General features: G+C 46.4%; 10 non-coding genes across 10 annotated transcripts; all 10 read right to left on the reverse strand.

Moving 5' to 3' along the window:
• Window positions 1–276: 276 nt before the first annotated feature.
• Window positions 277–383, reverse strand: LOC139696989 (U6 spliceosomal RNA). Its single transcript, XR_011702693.1, has one exon. It is a non-coding gene; the product is annotated as a U6 spliceosomal RNA (small nuclear RNA).
• Window positions 384–2,541: 2,158 nt separating this feature from the next.
• Window positions 2,542–2,648, reverse strand: LOC139696990 (U6 spliceosomal RNA). Its single transcript, XR_011702694.1, has one exon. It is a non-coding gene; the product is annotated as a U6 spliceosomal RNA (small nuclear RNA).
• A 2,158-nt stretch (window positions 2,649–4,806) lies between these two features.
• Window positions 4,807–4,913, reverse strand: LOC139696991 (U6 spliceosomal RNA). The gene has a single exon (XR_011702695.1). It is a non-coding gene; the product is annotated as a U6 spliceosomal RNA (small nuclear RNA).
• Window positions 4,914–7,071: 2,158 nt separating this feature from the next.
• On the reverse strand, window positions 7,072–7,178 carry LOC139696992 (U6 spliceosomal RNA). Its single transcript, XR_011702696.1, has one exon. It is a non-coding gene; the product is annotated as a U6 spliceosomal RNA (small nuclear RNA).
• Window positions 7,179–9,336: 2,158 nt separating this feature from the next.
• Window positions 9,337–9,443, reverse strand: LOC139696993 (U6 spliceosomal RNA). The gene has a single exon (XR_011702697.1). It is a non-coding gene; the product is annotated as a U6 spliceosomal RNA (small nuclear RNA).
• Window positions 9,444–11,601: 2,158 nt separating this feature from the next.
• On the reverse strand, window positions 11,602–11,708 carry LOC139696994 (U6 spliceosomal RNA). Its single transcript, XR_011702698.1, has one exon. It is a non-coding gene; the product is annotated as a U6 spliceosomal RNA (small nuclear RNA).
• A 2,158-nt stretch (window positions 11,709–13,866) lies between these two features.
• On the reverse strand, window positions 13,867–13,973 carry LOC139696995 (U6 spliceosomal RNA). Its single transcript, XR_011702699.1, has one exon. It is a non-coding gene; the product is annotated as a U6 spliceosomal RNA (small nuclear RNA).
• Window positions 13,974–16,131: 2,158 nt separating this feature from the next.
• Window positions 16,132–16,238, reverse strand: LOC139697023 (U6 spliceosomal RNA). The gene has a single exon (XR_011702726.1). It is a non-coding gene; the product is annotated as a U6 spliceosomal RNA (small nuclear RNA).
• A 2,158-nt stretch (window positions 16,239–18,396) lies between these two features.
• On the reverse strand, window positions 18,397–18,503 carry LOC139697024 (U6 spliceosomal RNA). Its single transcript, XR_011702727.1, has one exon. It is a non-coding gene; the product is annotated as a U6 spliceosomal RNA (small nuclear RNA).
• A 2,158-nt stretch (window positions 18,504–20,661) lies between these two features.
• On the reverse strand, window positions 20,662–20,768 carry LOC139696968 (U6 spliceosomal RNA). Its single transcript, XR_011702675.1, has one exon. It is a non-coding gene; the product is annotated as a U6 spliceosomal RNA (small nuclear RNA).
• Between the last annotated feature and the right edge of the window lie 1,752 nt (window positions 20,769–22,520).

The following is a 22,520-nucleotide window of genomic DNA, read 5'->3' on the forward strand; positions in this document are numbered from 1 at the left end:
GCTCTCGCCAGGCGATCGCTCCGTCAACCGGCCTGGTACGAAGGAGAGCTCCCAATGACTCTTCGGAGGAATGGATGTTTAAAAAAAATTAACGCTCGCTTGATGCCCATTTTTCAGTTTGGCGCGAGACTTTGGCCGCAGCTTGTAAAAACCCTCCGAGGGTTGCTGGTGAATTTCTAAAACTGGAAAACAATCATCTCTTTTTGTCATGAGACCTTGCCCTTGAGACGCTTGCGCCAATTTTTCCGCCAGTCTCCGATAGAGAAAACAAGTGCAAAAAATGTGGAACGCTTCACGATTTTGCGTGTCATCCTTGCGCAGGGGCCATGCTAATCTTCTCTGTATCGTTCCAATTTTAGTATATGTACCGCCGAAGCGAGTACGAAAGGAAAGCGGTGAAGACGTAGTACGTATACCCTCCATCACTGTCGATTTAGTGTTTGCGAGAATTAACTCATAGGGACAAAGCGACGACATAGTAATTGTATTCCCAGACTTTCGCTATGACCATTACTAGGATTAGTGAAATTATTTTCGGTTTTTGTACATCAACTCTCATGTTGGCCGACGATTTCGCGGTAAAAGTAGATTTGCACTAATCCCTGGTTTCGGGCGACGAGCCAACAGGCATATTGCCTACTCCGACACGCCTTCGCCAATTACGGCGCGGAAGTGCACAATCGATGCAAACCAAGAAGTAGGCAAACTCGGTAGGAAGCAGTACCTCTTCCGAGCTACCCGAGTCTGACGCAGTCTTTTAAACCGCCATTTCAATGTTTTGCGCTGAACACTTCATTATTCTTCCCGAAATTGGCAAGCATTTCCATCTACCAAAAACTGTTTCCCGTCATCTTTGTAACGTTTTCCGAGGCAACTTTCTTGGGCGAGAAAGGATGCTCGGACGAGGTTTCTTTCGCGTGGCCTCACTCGGGGAATCGAGAGAGTTCAACGCTGGTCCGACCGTTTCGTTAAAAACTCTACCGGGTACAGATGAGGATGGTGTATGAGTTAAACGTAGTCAAGTACACGTTGAGGAACAACCGACGAGGGTGCGCTCAGGAAGATATCATTGGACTGCGAGCAAGACGGTGACTTTCCTTCGGTGGCGTTCCTGATTCCGTCCCAGGACTCCGCGGCGGATACCGGGGGCCGAGAATGGACATTGCAATGATTATTATTACCCTTGAATTTCACAAAAGTCATTTCCGCGCCAGCAATTTTGAAGGAGACGAGGGTAAATATTTTTGCGTCCACGGAAATCACCCGAACGAAATGAAATTGACATAAATTTTCTCACCGCACCAGTGGAAGTGGCCGCGGAAGACGTAGGACTTCCTAGTTGCCCCGGCGAATTTATGTGCAGTATGATACCCGTAGTCAGTCGGTCTCTAACGTCTGCTTATTTGAACTTTTAGTGCAACAAAACGTGTTACGGAATTAAGCATCGAAAAGGAGACGCCAGTGAAATATTTTTGCGGGATTTTTGAGTTTGCCGTCTAAAGTTTGCATCTCAGTAGTGGTGAACGATTTGGGCTCGGTCCTGGAGGAGTCAGACTTTTCGGCACGAGATCATCATCGCTATATGGCCCAACATGAGATCAATTCAATTTTTTTCGTGTCGCGAAGGCTTGTTCCTTTGCACAATGCGTGTATTTACGTGGTTTTCCCTGCAGTTTCATTCCTTTTCGAGGGTGGTGACAACTCGCCCTTGCGGCGAACCGCGGGTTATTGCGTAGATGACTTTGCGGATGTTTCATGATGTGGCATGGGGTGCGAGTGTTTCATGCGGGGAGGGAAAGTCGTGAGGGAGAATGTGAGGGAGGACAGGAAAAGGGAAAAATATTCAGTTAAAAACTATCGAATACCGAGAAGATTTAGCAACACTCCGGTTTCTATCATTCGAGACAAGGGTTACCACGCGCAATCGATTTGTTTGGCGGAAAAAGGGATTGAAGTTCGAGACTTAGGAGGTCTATCGCAGAAATGGTAGTGGCTCCTTTTCACTCCCGTTTTTTCGAATAACGCATGACTATTTTGTTAGGTGGCTTAGCACGCGTTTTGAATAAAACTTCCCGCAGCATTGAACAAATATGCACGTTAGTTGAGGTTTTTTACCGAATGCATTTTCCCTATTCCTTCCTCTCACTGTCATTTTACCTTTGTTTTTGAATTACCCGACCCAGCCGGATATTCAAGTGCCGGGCAAAATTAACACTACGCACGAGTATGTATTTACGGTGAGATTGTACTGTCAAACAACGGAATGCTCTCGCCAGGCGATCGCTCCGTCAACCGGCCTCGTACGAAGGAGAGCTCCCAATGACTCTTCGGAGGAATGGATGTTTAAAAAAAATTAACGCTCGCTTGATGCCCATTTTTCAGTTTGGCGCGAGACTTTGGCCGCAGCTTGTAAAAACCCTCCGAGGGTTGCTGGTGAATTTCTAAAACTGGAAAACAATCATCTCTTTTTGTCATGAGACCTTGCCCTTGAGACGCTTGCGCCAATTTTTCCGCCAGTCTCCGATAGAGAAAACAAGTGCAAAAAATGTGGAACGCTTCACGATTTTGCGTGTCATCCTTGCGCAGGGGCCATGCTAATCTTCTCTGTATCGTTCCAATTTTAGTATATGTACCGCCGAAGCGAGTACGAAAGGAAAGCGGTGAAGACGTAGTACGTATACCCTCCATCACTGTCGATTTAGTGTTTGCGAGAATTAACTCATAGGGACAAAGCGACGACATAGTAATTGTATTCCCAGACTTTCGCTATGACCATTACTAGGATTAGTGAAATTATTTTCGGTTTTTGTACATCAACTCTCATGTTGGCCGACGATTTCGCGGTAAAAGTAGATTTGCACTAATCCCTGGTTTCGGGCGACGAGCCAACAGGCATATTGCCTACTCCGACACGCCTTCGCCAATTACGGCGCGGAAGTGCACAATCGATGCAAACCAAGAAGTAGGCAAACTCGGTAGGAAGCAGTACCTCTTCCGAGCTACCCGAGTCTGACGCAGTCTTTTAAACCGCCATTTCAATGTTTTGCGCTGAACACTTCATTATTCTTCCCGAAATTGGCAAGCATTTCCATCTACCAAAAACTGTTTCCCGTCATCTTTGTAACGTTTTCCGAGGCAACTTTCTTGGGCGAGAAAGGATGCTCGGACGAGGTTTCTTTCGCGTGGCCTCACTCGGGGAATCGAGAGAGTTCAACGCTGGTCCGACCGTTTCGTTAAAAACTCTACCGGGTACAGATGAGGATGGTGTATGAGTTAAACGTAGTCAAGTACACGTTGAGGAACAACCGACGAGGGTGCGCTCAGGAAGATATCATTGGACTGCGAGCAAGACGGTGACTTTCCTTCGGTGGCGTTCCTGATTCCGTCCCAGGACTCCGCGGCGGATACCGGGGGCCGAGAATGGACATTGCAATGATTATTATTACCCTTGAATTTCACAAAAGTCATTTCCGCGCCAGCAATTTTGAAGGAGACGAGGGTAAATATTTTTGCGTCCACGGAAATCACCCGAACGAAATGAAATTGACATAAATTTTCTCACCGCACGAGTGGAAGTGGCCGCGGAAGACGTAGGACTTCCTAGTTGCCCCGGCTAATTTATGTGCAGTATGATACCCGTAGTCAGTCGGTCTCTAACGTCTGCTTATTTGAACTTTTATTGCAACAAAACGTGTTACGGAATTAAGCATCGAAAAGGAGACGCCAGTGAAATATTTTTGCGGGATTTTTGAGTTTGCCGTCTAAAGTTTGCATCTCAGTAGTGGTGAACGATTTGGGCTCGGTCCTGGAGGAGTCAGACTTTTCGGCACGAGATCATCATCGCTAGATGGCCCAACATGAGATCAATTCAATTTTTTTCGTGTCGCGAAGGCTTGTTCCTTTGCACTATGCGTGTATTTACGTGGTTTTCCCTGCAGTTTCATTCCTTTTCGAGGGTGGTGACAACTCGCCCTTGCGGCGAACCGCGGGTTATTGCGTAGATGACTTTCCAGATGTTTCCTGATGTGGCATGGGGTGCGAGTGTTTCATGCGGGGAGGGAAAGTCGTGAGGGAGAATGTGAGGGAGGACAGGAAAAGGGAAAAATATTCAGTTAAAAACTATCGAATACCGAGAAGATTTAGCAACACTCCGGTTTCTATCATTCGAGACAAGGGTTACCACGCGCAATCGATTTGTTTGGCGGAAAAAGGGATTGAAGTTCGAGACGTAGGAGGTCTATCGCAGAAATGGTAGTAGCTCCTTTTCACTCCCGTTTTTTCGAATAACGCATGACTATTTTGTTAGGTGGCTTAGCACGCGTTTTGAATAAAACTTCCCGCAGCATTGAACAAATATGCACGTTAGTTGAGGTTTTTTACCGAATGCATTTTCCCTATTCCTTCCTCTCACTGTCATTTTACCTTTGTTTTTGAATTACCCGACCCAGCCGGATATTCAAGTGCCGGGCAAAATTAACACTACGCACGAGTATTTATTTACGGTGAGATTGTACTGTCAAACAACGGAATGCTCTCGCCAGGCGATCGCTCCGTCAACCGGCCTGGTACGAAGGAGAGCTCCCAATGACTCTTCGGAGGAATGGATGTTTAAAAAAAATTAACGCTCGCTTGATGCCCATTTTTCAGTTTGGCGCGAGACTTTGGCCGCAGCTTGTAAAAACCCTCCGAGGGTTGCTGGTGAATTTCTAAAACTGGAAAACAATCATCTCTTTTTGTCATGAGACCTTGCCCTTGAGACGCTTGCGCCAATTTTTCCGCCAGTCTCCGATAGAGAAAACAAGTGCAAAAAATGTGGAACGCTTCACGATTTTGCGTGTCATCCTTGCGCAGGGGCCATGCTAATCTTCTCTGTATCGTTCCAATTTTAGTATATGTACCGCCGAAGCGAGTACGAAAGGAAAGCGGTGAAGACGTAGTACGTATACCCTCCATCACTGTCGATTTAGTGTTTGCGAGAATTAACTCATAGGGACAAAGCGACGACATAGTAATTGTATTCCCAGACTTTCGCTATGACCATTACTAGGATTAGTGAAATTATTTTCGGTTTTTGTACATCAACTCTCATGTTGGCCGACGATTTCGCGGTAAAAGTAGATTTGCACTAATCCCTGGTTTCGGGCGACGAGCCAACAGGCATATTGCCTACTCCGACACGCCTTCGCCAATTACGGCGCGGAAGTGCACAATCGATGCAAACCAAGAAGTAGGCAAACTCGGTAGGAAGCAGTACCTCTTCCGAGCTACCCGAGTCTGACGCAGTCTTTTAAACCGCCATTTCAATGTTTTGCGCTGAACACTTCATTATTCTTCCCGAAATTGGCAAGCATTTCCATCTACCAAAAACTGTTTCCCGTCATCTTTGTAACGTTTTCCGAGGCAACTTTCTTGGGCGAGAAAGGATGCTCGGACGAGGTTTCTTTCGCGTGGCCTCACTCGGTGAATCGAGAGAGTTCAACGCTGGTCCGACCGTTTCGTTAAAAACTCTACCGGGTACAGATGAGGATGGTGTATGAGTTAAACGTAGTCAAGTACACGTTGAGGAACAACCGACGAGGGTGCGCTCAGGAAGATATCATTGGACTGCGAGCAAGACGGTGACTTTCCTTCGGTGGCGTTCCTGATTCCGTCCCAGGACTCCGCGGCGGATACCGGGGGCCGAGAATGGACATTGCAATGATTATTATTACCCTTGAATTTCACAAAAGTCATTTCCGCGCCAGCAATTTTGAAGGAGACGAGGGTAAATATTTTTGCGTCCACGGAAATCACCCGAACGAAATGAAATTGACATAAATTTTCTCACCGCACCAGTGGAAGTGGCCGCGGAAGACGTAGGACTTCCTAGTTGCCCCGGCGAATTTATGTGCAGTATGATACCCGTAGTCAGTCGGTCTCTAACGTCTGCTTATTTGAACTTTTATTGCAACAAAACGTGTTACGGAATTAAGCATCGAAAAGGAGACGCCAGTGAAATATTTTTGCGGGATTTTTGAGTTTGCCGTCTAAAGTTTGCATCTCAGTAGTGGTGAACGATTTGGGCTCGGTCCTGGAGGAGTCAGACTTTTCGGCACGAGATCATCATCGCTAGATGGCCCAACATGAGATCAATTCAATTTTTTTCGTGTCGCGAAGGCTTGTTCCTTTGCACTATGCGTGTATTTACGTGGTTTTCCCTGCAGTTTCATTCCTTTTCGAGGGTGGTGACAACTCGCCCTTGCGGCGAACCGCGGGTTATTGCGTAGATGACTTTGCGGATGTTTCATGATGTGGCATGGGGTGGGAGTGTTTCATGCGGGGAGGGAAAGTCGTGAGGGAGAATGTGAGGGAGGACAGGAAAAGGGAAAAATATTCAGTTAAAAACTATCGAATACCGAGAAGATTTAGCAACACTCCGGTTTCTATCATTCGAGACAAGGGTTACCACGCGCAATCGATTTGTTTGGCGGAAAAAGGGATTGAAGTTCGAGACGTAGGAGGTCTATCGCAGAAATGGTAGTGGCTCCTTTTCACTCCCGTTTTTTCGAATAACGCATGACTATTTTGTTAGGTGGCTTAGCACGCGTTTTGAATAAAACTTCCCGCAGCATTGAACAAATATGCACGTTAGTTGAGGTTTTTTACCGAATGCATTTTCCCTATTCCTTCCTCTCACTGTCATTTTACCTTTGTTTTTGAATTACCCGACCCAGCCGGATATTCAAGTGCCGGGCAAAATTAACACTACGCACGAGTATTTATTTACGGTGAGATTGTACTGTCAAACAACGGAATGCTCTCGCCAGGCGATCGCTCCGTCAACCGGCCTGGTACGAAGGAGAGCTCCCAATGACTCTTCGGAGGAATGGATGTTTAAAAAAAATTAACGCTCGCTTGATGCCCATTTTTCAGTTTGGCGCGAGACTTTGGCCGCAGCTTGTAAAAACCCTCCGAGGGTTGCTGGTGAATTTCTAAAACTGGAAAACAATCATCTCTTTTTGTCATGAGACCTTGCCCTTGAGACGCTTGCGCCAATTTTTCCGCCAGTCTCCGATAGAGAAAACAAGTGCAAAAAATGTGGAACGCTTCACGATTTTGCGTGTCATCCTTGCGCAGGGGCCATGCTAATCTTCTCTGTATCGTTCCAATTTTAGTATATGTACCGCCGAAGCGAGTACGAAATGAAAGCGGTGAAGACGTAGTACGTATACCCTCCATCACTGTCGATTTAGTGTTTGCGAGAATTAACTCATAGGGACAAAGCGACGACATAGTAATTGTATTCCCAGACTTTCGCTATGACCATTACTAGGATTAGTGAAATTATTTTCGGTTTTTGTACATCAACTCTCATGTTGGCCGACGATTTCGCGGTAAAAGTAGATTTGCACTAATCCCTGGTTTCGGGCGACGAGCCAACAGGCATATTGCCTACTCCGACACGCCTTCGCCAATTACGGCGCGGAAGTGCACAATCGATGCAAACCAAGAAGTAGGCAAACTCGGTAGGAAGCAGTACCTCTTCCGAGCTACCCGAGTCTGACGCAGTCTTTTAAACCGCCATTTCAATGTTTTGCGCTGAACACTTCATTATTCTTCCCGAAATTGGCAATCATTTCCATCTACCAAAAACTGTTTCCCGTCATCTTTGTAACGTTTTCCGAGGCAACTTTCTTGGGCGAGAAAGGATGCTCGGACGAGGTTTCTTTCGCGTGGCCTCACTCGGGGAATCGAGAGAGTTCAACGCTGGTCTGACCGTTTCGTTAAAAACTCTACCGGGTACAGATGAGGATGGTGTATGAGTTAAACGTAGTCAAGTACACGTTGAGGAACAACCGACGAGGGTGCGCTCAGGAAGATATCATTGGACTGCGAGCAAGACGGTGACTTTCCTTCGGTGGCGTTCCTGATTCCGTCCCAGGACTCCGCGGCGGATACCGGGGGCCGAGAATGGACATTGCAATGATTATTATTACCCTTGAATTTCACAAAAGTCATTTCCGCGCCAGCAATTTTGAAGGAGACGAGGGTAAATATTTTTGCGTCCACGGAAATCACCCGAACGAAATGAAATTGACATAAATTTTCTCACCGCACCAGTGGAAGTGGCCGCGGAAGACGTAGGACTTCCTAGTTGCCCCGGCGAATTTATGTGCAGTATGATACCCGTAGTCAGTCGGTCTCTAACGTCTGCTTATTTGAACTTTTATTGCAACAAAACGTGTTACGGAATTAAGCATCGAAAAGGAGACGCCAGTGAAATATTTTTGCGGGATTTTTGAGTTTGCCGTCTAAAGTTTGCATCTCAGTAGTGGTGAACGATTTGGGCTCGGTCCTGGAGGAGTCAGACTTTTCGGCACGAGATCATCATCGCTAGATGGCCCAACATGAGATCAATTCAATTTTTTTCGTGTCGCGAAGGCTTGTTCCTTTGCACTATGCGTGTATTTACGTGGTTTTCCCTGCAGTTTCATTCCTTTTCGAGGGTGGTGACAACTCGCCCTTGCGGCGAACCGCGGGTTATTGCGTAGATGACTTTGCGGATGTTTCATGATGTGGCATGGGGTGGGAGTGTTTCATGCGGGGAGGGAAAGTCGTGAGGGAGAATGTGAGGGAGGACAGGAAAAGGGAAAAATATTCAGTTAAAAACTATCGAATACCGAGAAGATTTAGCAACACTCCGGTTTCTATCATTCGAGACAAGGGTTACCACGCGCAATCGATTTGTTTGGCGGAAAAAGGGATTGAAGTTCGAGACGTAGGAGGTCTATCGCAGAAATGGTAGTGGCTCCTTTTCACTCCCGTTTTTTCGAATAACGCATGACTATTTTGTTAGGTGGCTTAGCACGCGTTTTGAATAAAACTTCCCGCAGCATTGAACAAATATGCACGTTAGTTGAGGTTTTTTACCGAATGCATTTTCCCTATTCCTTCCTCTCACTGTCATTTTACCTTTGTTTTTGAATTACCCGACCCAGCCGGATATTCAAGTGCCGGGCAAAATTAACACTACGCACGAGTATGTATTTACGGTGAGATTGTACTGTCAAACAACGGAATGCTCTCGCCAGGCGATCGCTCCGTCAACCGGCCTCGTACGAAGGAGAGCTCCCAATGACTCTTCGGAGGAATGGATGTTTAAAAAAAATTAACGCTCGCTTGATGCCCATTTTTCAGTTTGGCGCGAGACTTTGGCCGCAGCTTGTAAAAACCCTCCGAGGGTTGCTGGTGAATTTCTAAAACTGGAAAACAATCATCTCTTTTTGTCATGAGACCTTGCCCTTGAGACGCTTGCGCCAATTTTTCCGCCAGTCTCCGATAGAGAAAACAAGTGCAAAAAATGTGGAACGCTTCACGATTTTGCGTGTCATCCTTGCGCAGGGGCCATGCTAATCTTCTCTGTATCGTTCCAATTTTAGTATATGTACCGCCGAAGCGAGTACGAAAGGAAAGCGGTGAAGACGTAGTACGTATACCCTCCATCACTGTCGATTTAGTGTTTGCGAGAATTAACTCCTAGGGACAAAGTGACGACATAGTAATTGTATTCCCAGACTTTCGCTATGACCATTACTAGGATTAGTGAAATTATTTTCGGTTTTTGTACATCAACTCTCATGTTGGCCGACGATTTCGCGGTAAAAGAAGATTTGCACTAATCCCTGGTTTCGGGCGACGAGCCAACAGGCATATTGCCTACTCCGACACGCCTTCGCCAATTACGGCGCGGAAGTGCACAATCGATGCAAACCAAGAAGTAGGCAAACTCGGTAGGAAGCAGTACCTCTTCCGAGCTACCCGAGTCTGACGCAGTCTTTTAAACCGCCATTTCAATGTTTTGCGCTGAACACTTCATTATTCTTCCCGAAATTGGCAAGCATTTCCATCTACCAAAAACTGTTTCCCGTCATCTTTGTAACGTTTTCCGAGGCAACTTTCTTGGGCGAGAAAGGATGCTCGGACGAGGTTTCTTTCGCGTGGCCTCACTCGGGGAATCGAGAGAGTTCAACGCTGGTCCGACCGTTTCGTTAAAAACTCTACCGGGTAAAGATGAGGATGGTGTATGAGTTAAACGTAGTCAAGTACACGTTGAGGAACAACCGACGAGGGTGCGCTCAGGAAGATATCATTGGACTGCGAGCAAGACGGTGACTTTCCTTCGGTGGCGTTCCTGATTCCGTCCCAGGACTCCGCGGCGGATACCGGGGGCCGAGAATGGACATTGCAATGATTATTATTACCCTTGAATTTCACAAAAGTCATTTCCGCGCCAGCAATTTTGAAGGAGACGAGGGTAAATATTTTTGCGTCCACGGAAATCACCCGAACGAAATGAAATTGACATAAATTTTCTCACCGCACCAGTGGAAGTGGCCGCGGAAGACGTAGGACTTCCTAGTTGCCCCGGCGAATTTATGTGCAGTATGATACCCGTAGTCAGTCGGTCTCTAACGTCTGCTTATTTGAACTTTTATTGCAACAAAACGTGTTACGGAATTAAGCATCGAAAAGGAGACGCCAGTGAAATATTTTTGCGGGATTTTTGAGTTTGCCGTCTAAAGTTTGCATCTCAGTAGTGGTGAACGATTTGGGCTCGGTCCTGGAGGAGTCAGACTTTTCGGCACGAGATCATCATCGCTATATGGCCCAACATGAGATCAATTCAATTTTTTTCGTGTCGCGAAGGCTTGTTCCTTTGCACAATGCGTGTATTTTCGTGGTTTTCCCTGCAGTTTCATTCCTTTTCGAGGGTGGTGACAACTCGCCCTTGCGGCGAACCGCGGGTTATTGCGTAGATGACTTTGCGGATGTTTCATGATGTGGCATGGGGTGCGAGTGTTTCATGCGGGGAGGGAAAGTCGTGAGGGAGAATGTGAGGGAGGACAGGAAAAGGGAAAAATATTCAGTTAAAAACTATGGAATACCGAGAAGATTTAGCAACACTCCGGTTTCTATCATTCGAGACAAGGGTTACCACGCGCAATCGATTTGTTTGGCGGAAAAAGGGATTGAAGTTCGAGACGTAGGAGGTCTATCGCAGAAATGGTAGTGGCTCCTTTTCACTCCCGTTTTTTCGAATAACGCATGACTATTTTGTTAGGTGGCTTAGCACGCGTTTTGAATAAAACTTCCCGCAGCATTGAACAAATATGCACGTTAGTTGAGGTTTTTTACCGAATGCATTTTCCCTATTCCTTCCTCTCACTGTCATTTTACCTTTGTTTTTGAATTACCCGACCCAGCCGGATATTCAAGTGCCGGGCAAAATTAACACTACGCACGAGTATGTATTTACGGTGAGATTGTACTGTCAAACAACGGAATGCTCTCGCCAGGCGATCGCTCCGTCAACCGGCCTCGTACGAAGGAGAGCTCCCAATGACTCTTCGGAGGAATGGATGTTTAAAAAAAATTAACGCTCGCTTGATGCCCATTTTTCAATTTGGCGCGAGACTTTGGCCGCAGCTTGTAAAAACCCTCCGAGGGTTGCTGGTGAATTTCTAAAACTGGAAAACAATCATCTCTTTTTGTCATGAGACCTAGCCTTTGAGACGCTTGTGCCAATTTTTCCGCCAGTCTCCGATAGAGAAAACAAGTGCAAAAAATGTGGAACGCTTCACGATTTTGCGTGTCATCCTTGCGCAGGGGCCATGCTAATCTTCTCTGTATCGTTCCAATTTTAGTATATGTACCGCCGAAGCGAGTACGAAAGGAAAGCGGTGAAGACGTAGTACGTATACCCTCCATCACTGTCGATTTAGTGTTTGCGAGAATTTACTCATAGGGACAAAGCGACGACATAGTAATTGTATTCCCAGACTTTCGCTATGACCATTACTAGGATTAGTGAAATTATTTTCGGTTTTTGTACATCAACTCTCATGTTGGCCGACGATTTCGCGGTAAAAGTAGATTTGCACTAATCCCTGGTTTTGGGCGACGAGCCAACAGGCATATTGCCTACTCCGACACGCCTTCGCCAATTACGGCGCGGAAGTGCACAATCGATGCAAACCAAGAAGTAGGCAAACTCGGTAGGAAGCAGTACCTCTTCCGAGCTACCCGAGTCTGACGCAGTCTTTTAAACCGCCATTTCAATGTTTTGCGCTGAACACTTCATTATTCTTCCCGAAATTGGCAATCATTTCCATCTACCAAAAACTGTTTCCCGTCATCTTTGTAACGTTTTCCGAGGCAACTTTCTTGGGCGAGAAAGGATGCTCGGACGAGGTTTCTTTCGCGTGGCCTCACTCGGGGAATCGAGAGAGTTCAACGCTGGTCTGACCGTTTCGTTAAAAACTCTACCGGGTACAGATGAGGATGGTGTATGAGTTAAACGTAGTCAAGTACACGTTGAGGAACAACCGACGAGGGTGCGCTCAGGAAGATATCATTGGACTGCGAGCAAGACGGTGACTTTCCTTCGGTGGCGTTCCTGATTCCGTCCCAGGACTCCGCGGCGGATACCGGGGGCCGAGAATGGACATTGCAATGATTATTATTACCCTTGAATTTCACAAAAGTCATTTCCGCGCCAGCAATTTTGAAGGAGACGAGGGTAAATATTTTTGCGTCCACGGAAATCACCCGAACGAAATGAAATTGACATAAATTTTCTCACCGCACCAGTGGAAGTGGCCGCGGAAGACGTAGGACTTCCTAGTTGCCCCGGCGAATTTATGTGCAGTATGATACCCGTAGTCAGTCGGTCTCTAACGTCTGCTTATTTGAACTTTTAGTGCAACAAAACGTGTTACGGAATTAAGCATCGAAAAGGAGACGCCAGTGAAATATTTTTGCGGGATTTTTGAGTTTGCCGTCTAAAGTTTGCATCTCAGTAGTGGTGAACGATTTGGGCTCGGTCCTGGAGGAGTCAGACTTTTCGGCACGAGATCATCATCGCTATATGGCCCAACATGAGATCAATTCAATTTTTTTCGTGTCGCGAAGGCTTGTTCCTTTGCACAATGCGTGTATTTACGTGGTTTTCCCTGCAGTTTCATTCCTTTTCGAGGGTGGTGACAACTCGCCCTTGCGGCGAACCGCGGGTTATTGCGTAGATGACTTTGCGGATGTTTCATGATGTGGCATGGGGTGCGAGTGTTTCATGCGGGGAGGGAAAGTCGTGAGGGAGAATGTGAGGGAGGACAGGAAAAGGGAAAAATATTCAGTTAAAAACTATCGAATACCGAGAAGATTTAGCAACACTCCGGTTTCTATCATTCGAGACAAGGGTTACCACGCGCAATCGATTTGTTTGGCGGAAAAAGGGATTGAAGTTCGAGACTTAGGAGGTCTATCGCAGAAATGGTAGTGGCTCCTTTTCACTCCCGTTTTTTCGAATAACGCATGACTATTTTGTTAGGTGGCTTAGCACGCGTTTTGAATAAAACTTCCCGCAGCATTGAACAAATATGCACGTTAGTTGAGGTTTTTTACCGAATGCATTTTCCCTATTCCTTCCTCTCACTGTCATTTTACCTTTGTTTTTGAATTACCCGACCCAGCCGGATATTCAAGTGCCGGGCAAAATTAACACTACGCACGAGTATGTATTTACGGTGAGATTGTACTGTCAAACAACGGAATGCTCTCGCCAGGCGATCGCTCCGTCAACCGGCCTCGTACGAAGGAGAGCTCCCAATGACTCTTCGGAGGAATGGATGTTTAAAAAAAATTAACGCTCGCTTGATGCCCATTTTTCAATTTGGCGCGAGACTTTGGCCGCAGCTTGTAAAAACCCTCCGAGGGTTGCTGGTGAATTTCTAAAACTGGAAAACAATCATCTCTTTTTGTCATGAGACCTAGCCTTTGAGACGCTTGTGCCAATTTTTCCGCCAGTCTCCGATAGAGAAAACAAGTGCAAAAAATGTGGAACGCTTCACGATTTTGCGTGTCATCCTTGCGCAGGGGCCATGCTAATCTTCTCTGTATCGTTCCAATTTTAGTATATGTACCGCCGAAGCGAGTACGAAAGGAAAGCGGTGAAGACGTAGTACGTATACCCTCCATCACTGTCGATTTAGTGTTTGCGAGAATTTACTCATAGGGACAAAGCGACGACATAGTAATTGTATTCCCAGACTTTCGCTATGACCATTACTAGGATTAGTGAAATTATTTTCGGTTTTTGTACATCAACTCTCATGGTGGCCGACGATTTCGCGGTAAAAGTAGATTTGCACTAATCCCTGGTTTTGGGCGACGAGCCAACAGGCATATTGCCTACTCCGACACGCCTTCGCCAATTACGGCGCGGAAGTGCACAATCGATGCAAACCAAGAAGTAGGCAAACTCGGTAGGAAGCAGTACCTCTTCCGAGCTACCCGAGTCTGACGCAGTCTTTTAAACCGCCATTTCAATGTTTTGCGCTGAACACTTCATTATTCTTCCCGAAATTGGCAATCATTTCCATCTACCAAAAACTGTTTCCCGTCATCTTTGTAACGTTTTCCGAGGCAACTTTCTTGGGCGAGAAAGGATGCTCGGACGAGGTTTCTTTCGCGTGGCCTCACTCGGGGAATCGAGAGAGTTCAACGCTGGTCTGACCGTTTCGTTAAAAACTCTACCGGGTACAGATGAGGATGGTGTATGAGTTAAACGTAGTCAAGTACACGTTGAGGAACAACCGACGAGGGTGCGCTCAGGAAGATATCATTGGACTGCGAGCAAGACGGTGACTTTCCTTCGGTGGCGTTCCTGATTCCGTCCCAGGACTCCGCGGCGGATACCGGGGGCCGAGAATGGACATTGCAATGATTATTATTACCCTTGAATTTCACAAAAGTCATTTCCGCGCCAGCAATTTTGAAGGAGACGAGGGTAAATATTTTTGCGTCCACGGAAATCACCCGAACGAAATGAAATTGACATAAATTTTCTCACCGCACCAGTGGAAGTGGCCGCGGAAGACGTAGGACTTCCTAGTTGCCCCGGCGAATTTATGTGCAGTATGATACCCGTAGTCAGTCGGTCTCTAACGTCTGCTTATTTGAACTTTTATTGCAACAAAACGTGTTACGGAATTAAGCATCGAAAAGGAGACGCCAGTGAAATATTTTTGCGGGATTTTTGAGTTTGCCGTCTAAAGTTTGCATCTCAGTAGTGGTGAACGATTTGGGCTCGGTCCTGGAGGAGTCAGACTTTTCGGCACGAGATCATCATCGCTATATGGCCCAACATGAGATCAATTCAATTTTTTTCGTGTCGCGAAGGCTTGTTCCTTTGCACTATGCGTGTATTTTCGTGGTTTTCCCTGCAGTTTCATTCCTTTTCGAGGGTGGTGACAACTCGCCCTTGCGGCGAACCGCGGGTTATTGCGTAGATGACTTTGCGGATGTTTCATGATGTGGCATGGGGTGCGAGTGTTTCATGCGGGGAGGGAAAGTCGTGAGGGAGAATGTGAGAGAGGACAGGAAAAGGGAAAAATATTCAGTTAAAAACTATCGAATACCGAGAAGATTTAGCAACACTCCGGTTTCTATCATTCGAGACAAGGGTTACCACGCGCAATCGATTTGTTTGGCGGAAAAAGGGATTGAAGTTCGAGACGTAGGAGGTCTATCGCAGAAATGGTAGTGGCTCCTTTTCACTTCCGTTTTTTCGAATAACGCATGACTATTTTGTTAGGTGGCTTAGCACGCGTTTTGAATAAAACTTCCCGCAGCATTGAACAAATATGCACGTTAGTTGAGGTTTTTTACCGAATGCATTTTCCCTATTCCTTCCTCTCACTGTCATTTTACCTTTGTTTTTGAATTACCCGACCCAGCCGGATATTCAAGTGCCGGGCAAAATTAACACTACGCACGAGTATGTATTTACGGTGAGATTGTACTGTCAAACAACGGAATGCTCTCGCCAGGCGATCGCTCCGTCAACCGGCCTCGTACGAAGGAGAGCTCCCAATGACTCTTCGGAGGAATGGATGTTTAAAAAAAATTAACGCTCGCTTGATGCCCATTTTTCAGTTTGGCGCGAGACTTTGGCCGCAGCTTGTAAAAACCCTCCGAGGGTTGCTGGTGAATTTCTAAAACTGGAAAACAATCATCTCTTTTTGTGATGAGACCTTGCCCTTGAGACGCTTGCGCCAATTTTTCCGCCAGTCTCCGATAGAGAAAACATGTGCAAAATATGTGGAACGCTTCACGATTTTGCGTGTCATCCTTGCGCAGGGGCCATGCTAATCTTCTCTGTATCGTTCCAATTTTAGTATATGTACCGCCGAAGCGAGTACGAAATGAAAGCGGTGAAGACGTAGTACGTATACCCTCCATCACTGTCGATTTAGTGTTTGCGAGAATTAACTCCTAGGGACAAAGCGACGACATAGTAATTGTATTCCCAGACTTTCGCTATGACCATTACTAGGATTAGTGAAATTATTTTCGGTTTTTGTACATCAACTCTCATGTTGGCCGACGATTTCGCGGTAAAAGAAGATTTGCACTAATCCCTGGTTTCGGGCGACGAGCCAACAGGCATATTGCCTACTCCGACACGCCTTCGCCAATTACGGCGCGGAAGTGCACAATCGATGCAAACCAAGAAGTAGGCAAACTCGGTAGGAAGCAGTACCTCTTCCGAGCTACCCGAGTCTGACGCAGTCTTTTAAACCGCCATTTCAATGTTTTGCGCTGAACACTTCATTATTCTTCCCGAAATTGGCAATCATTTCCATCTACCAAAAACTGTTTCCCGTCATCTTTGTAACGTTTTCCGAGGCAACTTTCTCGGGCGAGAAAGGATGCTCGGACGAGGTTTCTTTCGCGTGGCCTCACTCGGGGAATCGAGAGAGTTCAACGCTGGTCTGACCGTTTCGTTAAAAACTCTACCGGGTACAGATGAGGATGGTGTATGAGTTAAACGTAGTCAAGTACACGTTGAGGAACAACCGACGAGGGTGCGCTCAGGAAGATATCAATGGACTGCGAGCAAGACGGTGACTTTCCTTCGGTGGCGTTCCTGATTCCGTCCCAGGACTCCGCGGCGGATACCGGGGGCCGAGAATGGACATTGCAATGATTATTATTACCCTTGAATTTCACAAAAGTCATTTCCGCGCCAGCAATTTTGAAGGAGACGAGGGTAAATATTTTTGCGTCCACGGAAATCACCCGAACGAAATGAAATTGACATAAATTTTCTCACCGCACCAGTGGAAGTGGCCGCGGAAGACGTAGGACTTCCTAGTTGCCCCGGCGAATTTATGTGCAGTATGATACCCGTAGTCAGTCGGTCTCTAACGTCTGCTTATTTGAACTTTTATTGCAACAAAACGTGTTACGGAATTAAGCATCGAAAAGGAGACGCCAGTGAAATATTTTTGCGGGATTTTTGAGTTTGCCGTCTAAAGTTTGCATCTCAGTAGTGGTGAACGATTTGGGCTCGGTCCTGGAGGAGTCAGACTTTTCGGCACGAGATCATCATCGCTATATGGCCCAACATGAGATCAATTCAATTTTTTTCGTGTCGCGAAGGCTTGTTCCTTTGCACTATGCGTGTATTTTCGTGGTTTTCCCTGCAGTTTCATTCCTTTTCGAGGGTGGTGACAACTCGCCCTTGCGGCGAACCGCGGGTTATTGCGTAGATGACTTTGCGGATGTTTCATGATGTGGCATGGGGTGGGAGTGTTTCATGCGGGGAGGGAAAGTCGTGAGGGAGAATGTGAGGGAGGACAGGAAAAGGGAAAAATATTCAGTTAAAAACTATCGAATGCCGAGAAGATTTAGCAACACTCCGGTTTCTATCATTCGAGACAAGGGTTACCACGCGCAATCGATTTGTTTGGCGGAAAAAGGGATTGAAGTTCGAGACGTAGGAGGTCTACCGCAGAAATGGTAGTGGCTCCTTTTCACTCCCGTTTTTTCGAATAACGCATGACTATTTTGTTAGGTGGCTTAGCACGCGTTTTGAATAAAACTTCCCGCAGCATTGAACAAATATGCACGTTAGTTGAGGTTTTTTACCGAATGCATTTTCCCTATTCCTTCCTCTCACTGTCATTTTACCTTTGTTTTTGAATTACCCGACCCAGCCGGATATTCAAGTGCCGGGCAAAATTAACACTACGCACGAGTATGTATTTACGGTGAGATTGTACTGTCAAACAACGGAATGCTCTCGCCAGGCGATCGCTCCGTCAACCGGCCTCGTACGAAGGAGAGCTCCCAATGACTCTTCGGAGGAATGGATGTTTAAAAAAAATTAACGCTCGCTTGATGCCCATTTTTCAGTTTGGCGCGAGACTTTGGCCGCAGCTTGTAAAAACCCTCCGAGGGTTGCTGGTGAATTTCTAAAACTGGAAAACAATCATCTCTTTTTGTGATGAGACCTTGCCCTTGAGACGCTTGCGCCAATTTTTCCGCCAGTCTCCGATAGAGAAAACATGTGCAAAATATGTGGAACGCTTCACGATTTTGCGTGTCATCCTTGCGCAGGGGCCATGCTAATCTTCTCTGTATCGTTCCAATTTTAGTATATGTACCGCCGAAGCGAGTACGAAAGGAAAGCGGTGAAGACGTAGTACGTATACCCTCCATCACTGTCGATTTAGTGTTTGCGAGAATTAACTCATAGGGACAAAGCGACGACATAGTAATTGTATTCCCAGACTTTCGCTATGACCATTACTAGGATTAGTGAAATTATTTTCGGTTTTTGTACATCAACTCTCATGTTGGCCGACGATTTCGCGGTAAAAGTAGATTTGCACTAATCCCTGGTTTCGGGCGACGAGCCAACAGGCATATTGCCTACTCCGACACGCCTTCGCCAATTACGGCGCGGAAGTGCACAATCGATGCAAACCAAGAAGTAGGCAAACTCGGTAGGAAGCAGTACCTCTTCCGAGCTACCCGAGTCTGACGCAGTCTTTTAAACCGCCATTTCAATGTTTTGCGCTGAACACTTCATTATTCTTCCCGAAATTGGCAATCATTTCCATCTACCAAAAACTGTTTCCCGTCATCTTTGTAACGTTTTCCGAGGCAACTTTCTTGGGCGAGAAAGGATGCTCGGACGAGGTTTCTTTCGCGTGGCCTCACTCGGGGAATCGAGAGAGTTCAACGCTGGTCTGACCGTTTCGTTAAAAACTCTACCGGGTACAGATGAGGATGGTGTATGAGTTAAACGTAGTCAAGTACACGTTGAGGAACAACCGACGAGGGTGCGCTCAGGAAGATATCATTGGACTGCGAGCAAGACGGTGACTTTCCTTCGGTGGCGTTCCTGATTCCGTCCCAGGACTCCGCGGCGGATACCGGGGGCCGAGAATGGACATTGCAATGATTATTATTACCCTTGAATTTCACAAAAGTCATTTCCGCGCCAGCAATTTTGAAGGAGACGAGGGTAAATATTTTTGCGTCCACGGAAATCACCCGAACGAAATGAAATTGACATAAATTTTCTCACCGCACCAGTGGAAGTGGCCGCGGAAGACGTAGGACTTCCTAGTTGCCCCGGCGAATTTATGTGCAGTATGATACCCGTAGTCAGTCGGTCTCTAACGTCTGCTTATTTGAACTTTTATTGCAACAAAACGTGTTACGGAATTAAGCATCGAAAAGGAGACGCCAGTGAAATATTTTTGCGGGATTTTTGAGTTTGCCGTCTAAAGTTTGCATCTCAGTAGTGGTGAACGATTTGGGCTCGGTCCTGGAGGAGTCAGACTTTTCGGCACGAGATCATCATCGCTAGATGGCCCAACATGAGATCAATTCAATTTTTTTCGTGTCGCGAAGGCTTGTTCCTTTGCACAATGCGTGTATTTTCGTGGTTTTCCCTGCAGTTTCATTCCTTTTCGAGGGTGGTGACAACTCGCCCTTGCGGCGAACCGCGGGTTATTGCGTAGATGACTTTGCGGATGTTTCATGATGTGGCATGGGGTGCGAGTGTTTCATGCGGGGAGGGAAAGTCGTGAGGGAGAATGTGAGGGAGGACAGGAAAAGGGAAAAATATTCAGTTAAAAACTATCGAATACCGAGAAGATTTAGCAACACTCCGGTTTCTATCATTCGAGACAAGGGTTACCACGCGCAATCGATTTGTTTGGCGGAAAAAGGGATTGAAGTTCGAGACGTAGGAGGTCTATCGCAGAAATGGTAGTGGCTCCTTTTCACTCCCGTTTTTTCGAATAACGCATGACTATTTTGTTAGGTGGCTTAGCACGCGTTTTGAATAAAACTTCCCGCAGCATTGAACAAATATGCACGTTAGTTGAGGTTTTTTACCGAATGCATTTTCCCTATTCCTTCCTCTCACTATCATTTTACCTTTGCTTTTGAATTACCCGACCCAGCCGGATATTCAAGTGCCGGGCAAAATTAACACTACGCACGAGTATGTATTTACGGTGAGATTGTACTGTCAAACAACGGAATGCTCTCGCCAGGCGATCGCTCCGTCAACCGGCCCCGTACGAAGGAGAGCTCCCAATGACTCTTCGGAGGAATGGATGTTTAAAAAAAATTAACGCTTGCTTGATGCCCATTTTTCAGTTTGGCGCGAGACTTTGGCCGCAGGTTGTAAAAACCCTCCGAGGGTTGCTGGTGAATTTCTAAAACTGGAAAACAATCATCTCTTTTTGTGATGAGACCTTGCCCTTGAGACGCTTGCGCCAATTTTTCCGCCAGTCTCCGATAGAGAAAACAAGTGCAAAAAATGTGGAACGCTTCACGATTTTGCGTGTCATCCTTGCGCAGGGGCCATGCTAATCTTCTCTGTATCGTTCCAATTTTAGTATATGTTCCGCCGAAGCGAGTACGAAAGGAAAGCGGTGAAGACGTAGTACGTATACCCTCCATCACTGTCGATTTAGTGTTTGCGAGAATTAACTCCTAGGGACAAAGCGACGACATAGTAATTGTATTCCCAGACTTTCGCTATGACCATTACTAGGATTAGTGAAATTATTTTCGGTTTTTGTACATCAACTCTCATGTTGGCCGACGATTTCGCGGTAAAAGTAGATTTGCACTAATCCCTGGTTTCGGGCGACGAGCCAACAGGCATATTGCCTACTCCGACACGCCTTCGCCAATTACGGCGCGGAAGTGCACAATCGATGCAAACCAAGAAGTAGGCAAACTCGGTAGGAAGCAGTACCTCTTCCGAGCTACCCGAGTCTGACGCAGTCTTTTAAACCGCCATTTCAATGTTTTGCGCTGAACACTTCATTATTCTTCCCGAAATTGGCAATCATTTCCATCTACCAAAAACTGTTTCCCGTCATCTTTGTAACGTTTTCCGAGGCAACTTTCTTGGGCGAGAAAGGATGCTCGGACGAGGTTTCTTTCGCGTGGCCTCACTCGGGGAATCGAGAGAGTTCAACGCTGGTCTGACCGTTTCGTTAAAAACTCTACCGGGTACAGATGAGGATGGTGTATGAGTTAAACGTAGTCAAGTACACGTTGAGGAACAACCGACGAGGGTGCGCTCAGGAAGATATCATTGGACTGCGAGCAAGACGGTGACTTTCCTTCGGTGGCGTTCCTGATTCCGTCCCAGGACTCCGCGGCGGATACCGGGGGCCGAGAATGGACATTGCAATGATTATTATTACCCTTGAATTTCACAAAAGTCATTTCCGCGCCAGCAATTTTGAAGGAGACGAGGGTAAATATTTTTGCGTCCACGGAAATCACCCGAACGAAATGAAATTGACATAAATTTTCTCACCGCACCAGTGGAAGTGGCCGCGGAAGACGTAGGACTTCCTAGTTGCCCCGGCGAATTTATGTGCAGTATGATACCCGTAGTCAGTCGGTCTCTAACGTCTGCTTATTTGAACTTTTATTGCAACAAAACGTGTTACGGAATTAAGCATCGAAAAGGAGACGCCAGTGAAATATTTTTGCGGGATTTTTGAGTTTGCCGTCTAAAGTTTGCATCTCAGTAGTGGTGAACGATTTGGGCTCGGTCCTGGAGGAGTCAGACTTTTCGGCACGAGATCATCATCGCTATATGGCCCAACATGAGATCAATTCAATTTTTTTCGTGTCGCGAAGGCTTGTTCCTTTGCACAATGCGTGTATTTTCGTGGTTTTCCCTGCAGTTTCATTCCTTTTCGAGGGTGGTGACAACTCGCCCTTGCGGCGAACCGCGGGTTATTGCGTAGATGACTTTGCGGATGTTTCATGATGTGGCATGGGGTGGGAGTGTTTCATGCGGGGAGGGAAAGTCGTGAGGGAGAATGTGAGGGAGGACAGGAAAAGGGAAAAATATTCAGTTAAAAACTATCGAATACCGAGAAGATTTAGCAACACTCCGGTTTCTATCATTCGAGACAAGGGTTACCACGCGCAATCGATTTGTTTGGCGGAAAAAGGGATTGAAGTTCGAGACGTAGGAGGTCTATCGCAGAAATGGTAGTGGCTCCTTTTCACTCCCGTTTTTTCGAATAACGCATGACTATTTTGTTAGGTGGCTTAGCACGCGTTTTGAATAAAACTTCCCGCAGCATTGAACAAATATGCACGTTAGTTGAGGTTTTTTACCGAATGCATTTTCCCTATTC

This window comes from Hetaerina americana, unplaced genomic scaffold (assembly GCF_022747635.1).
Source record: "Hetaerina americana unplaced genomic scaffold, ioHetAmer1.1.p SCAF_7, whole genome shotgun sequence".
Lineage (NCBI taxonomy): Eukaryota > Metazoa > Arthropoda > Insecta > Odonata > Calopterygidae > Hetaerina > Hetaerina americana.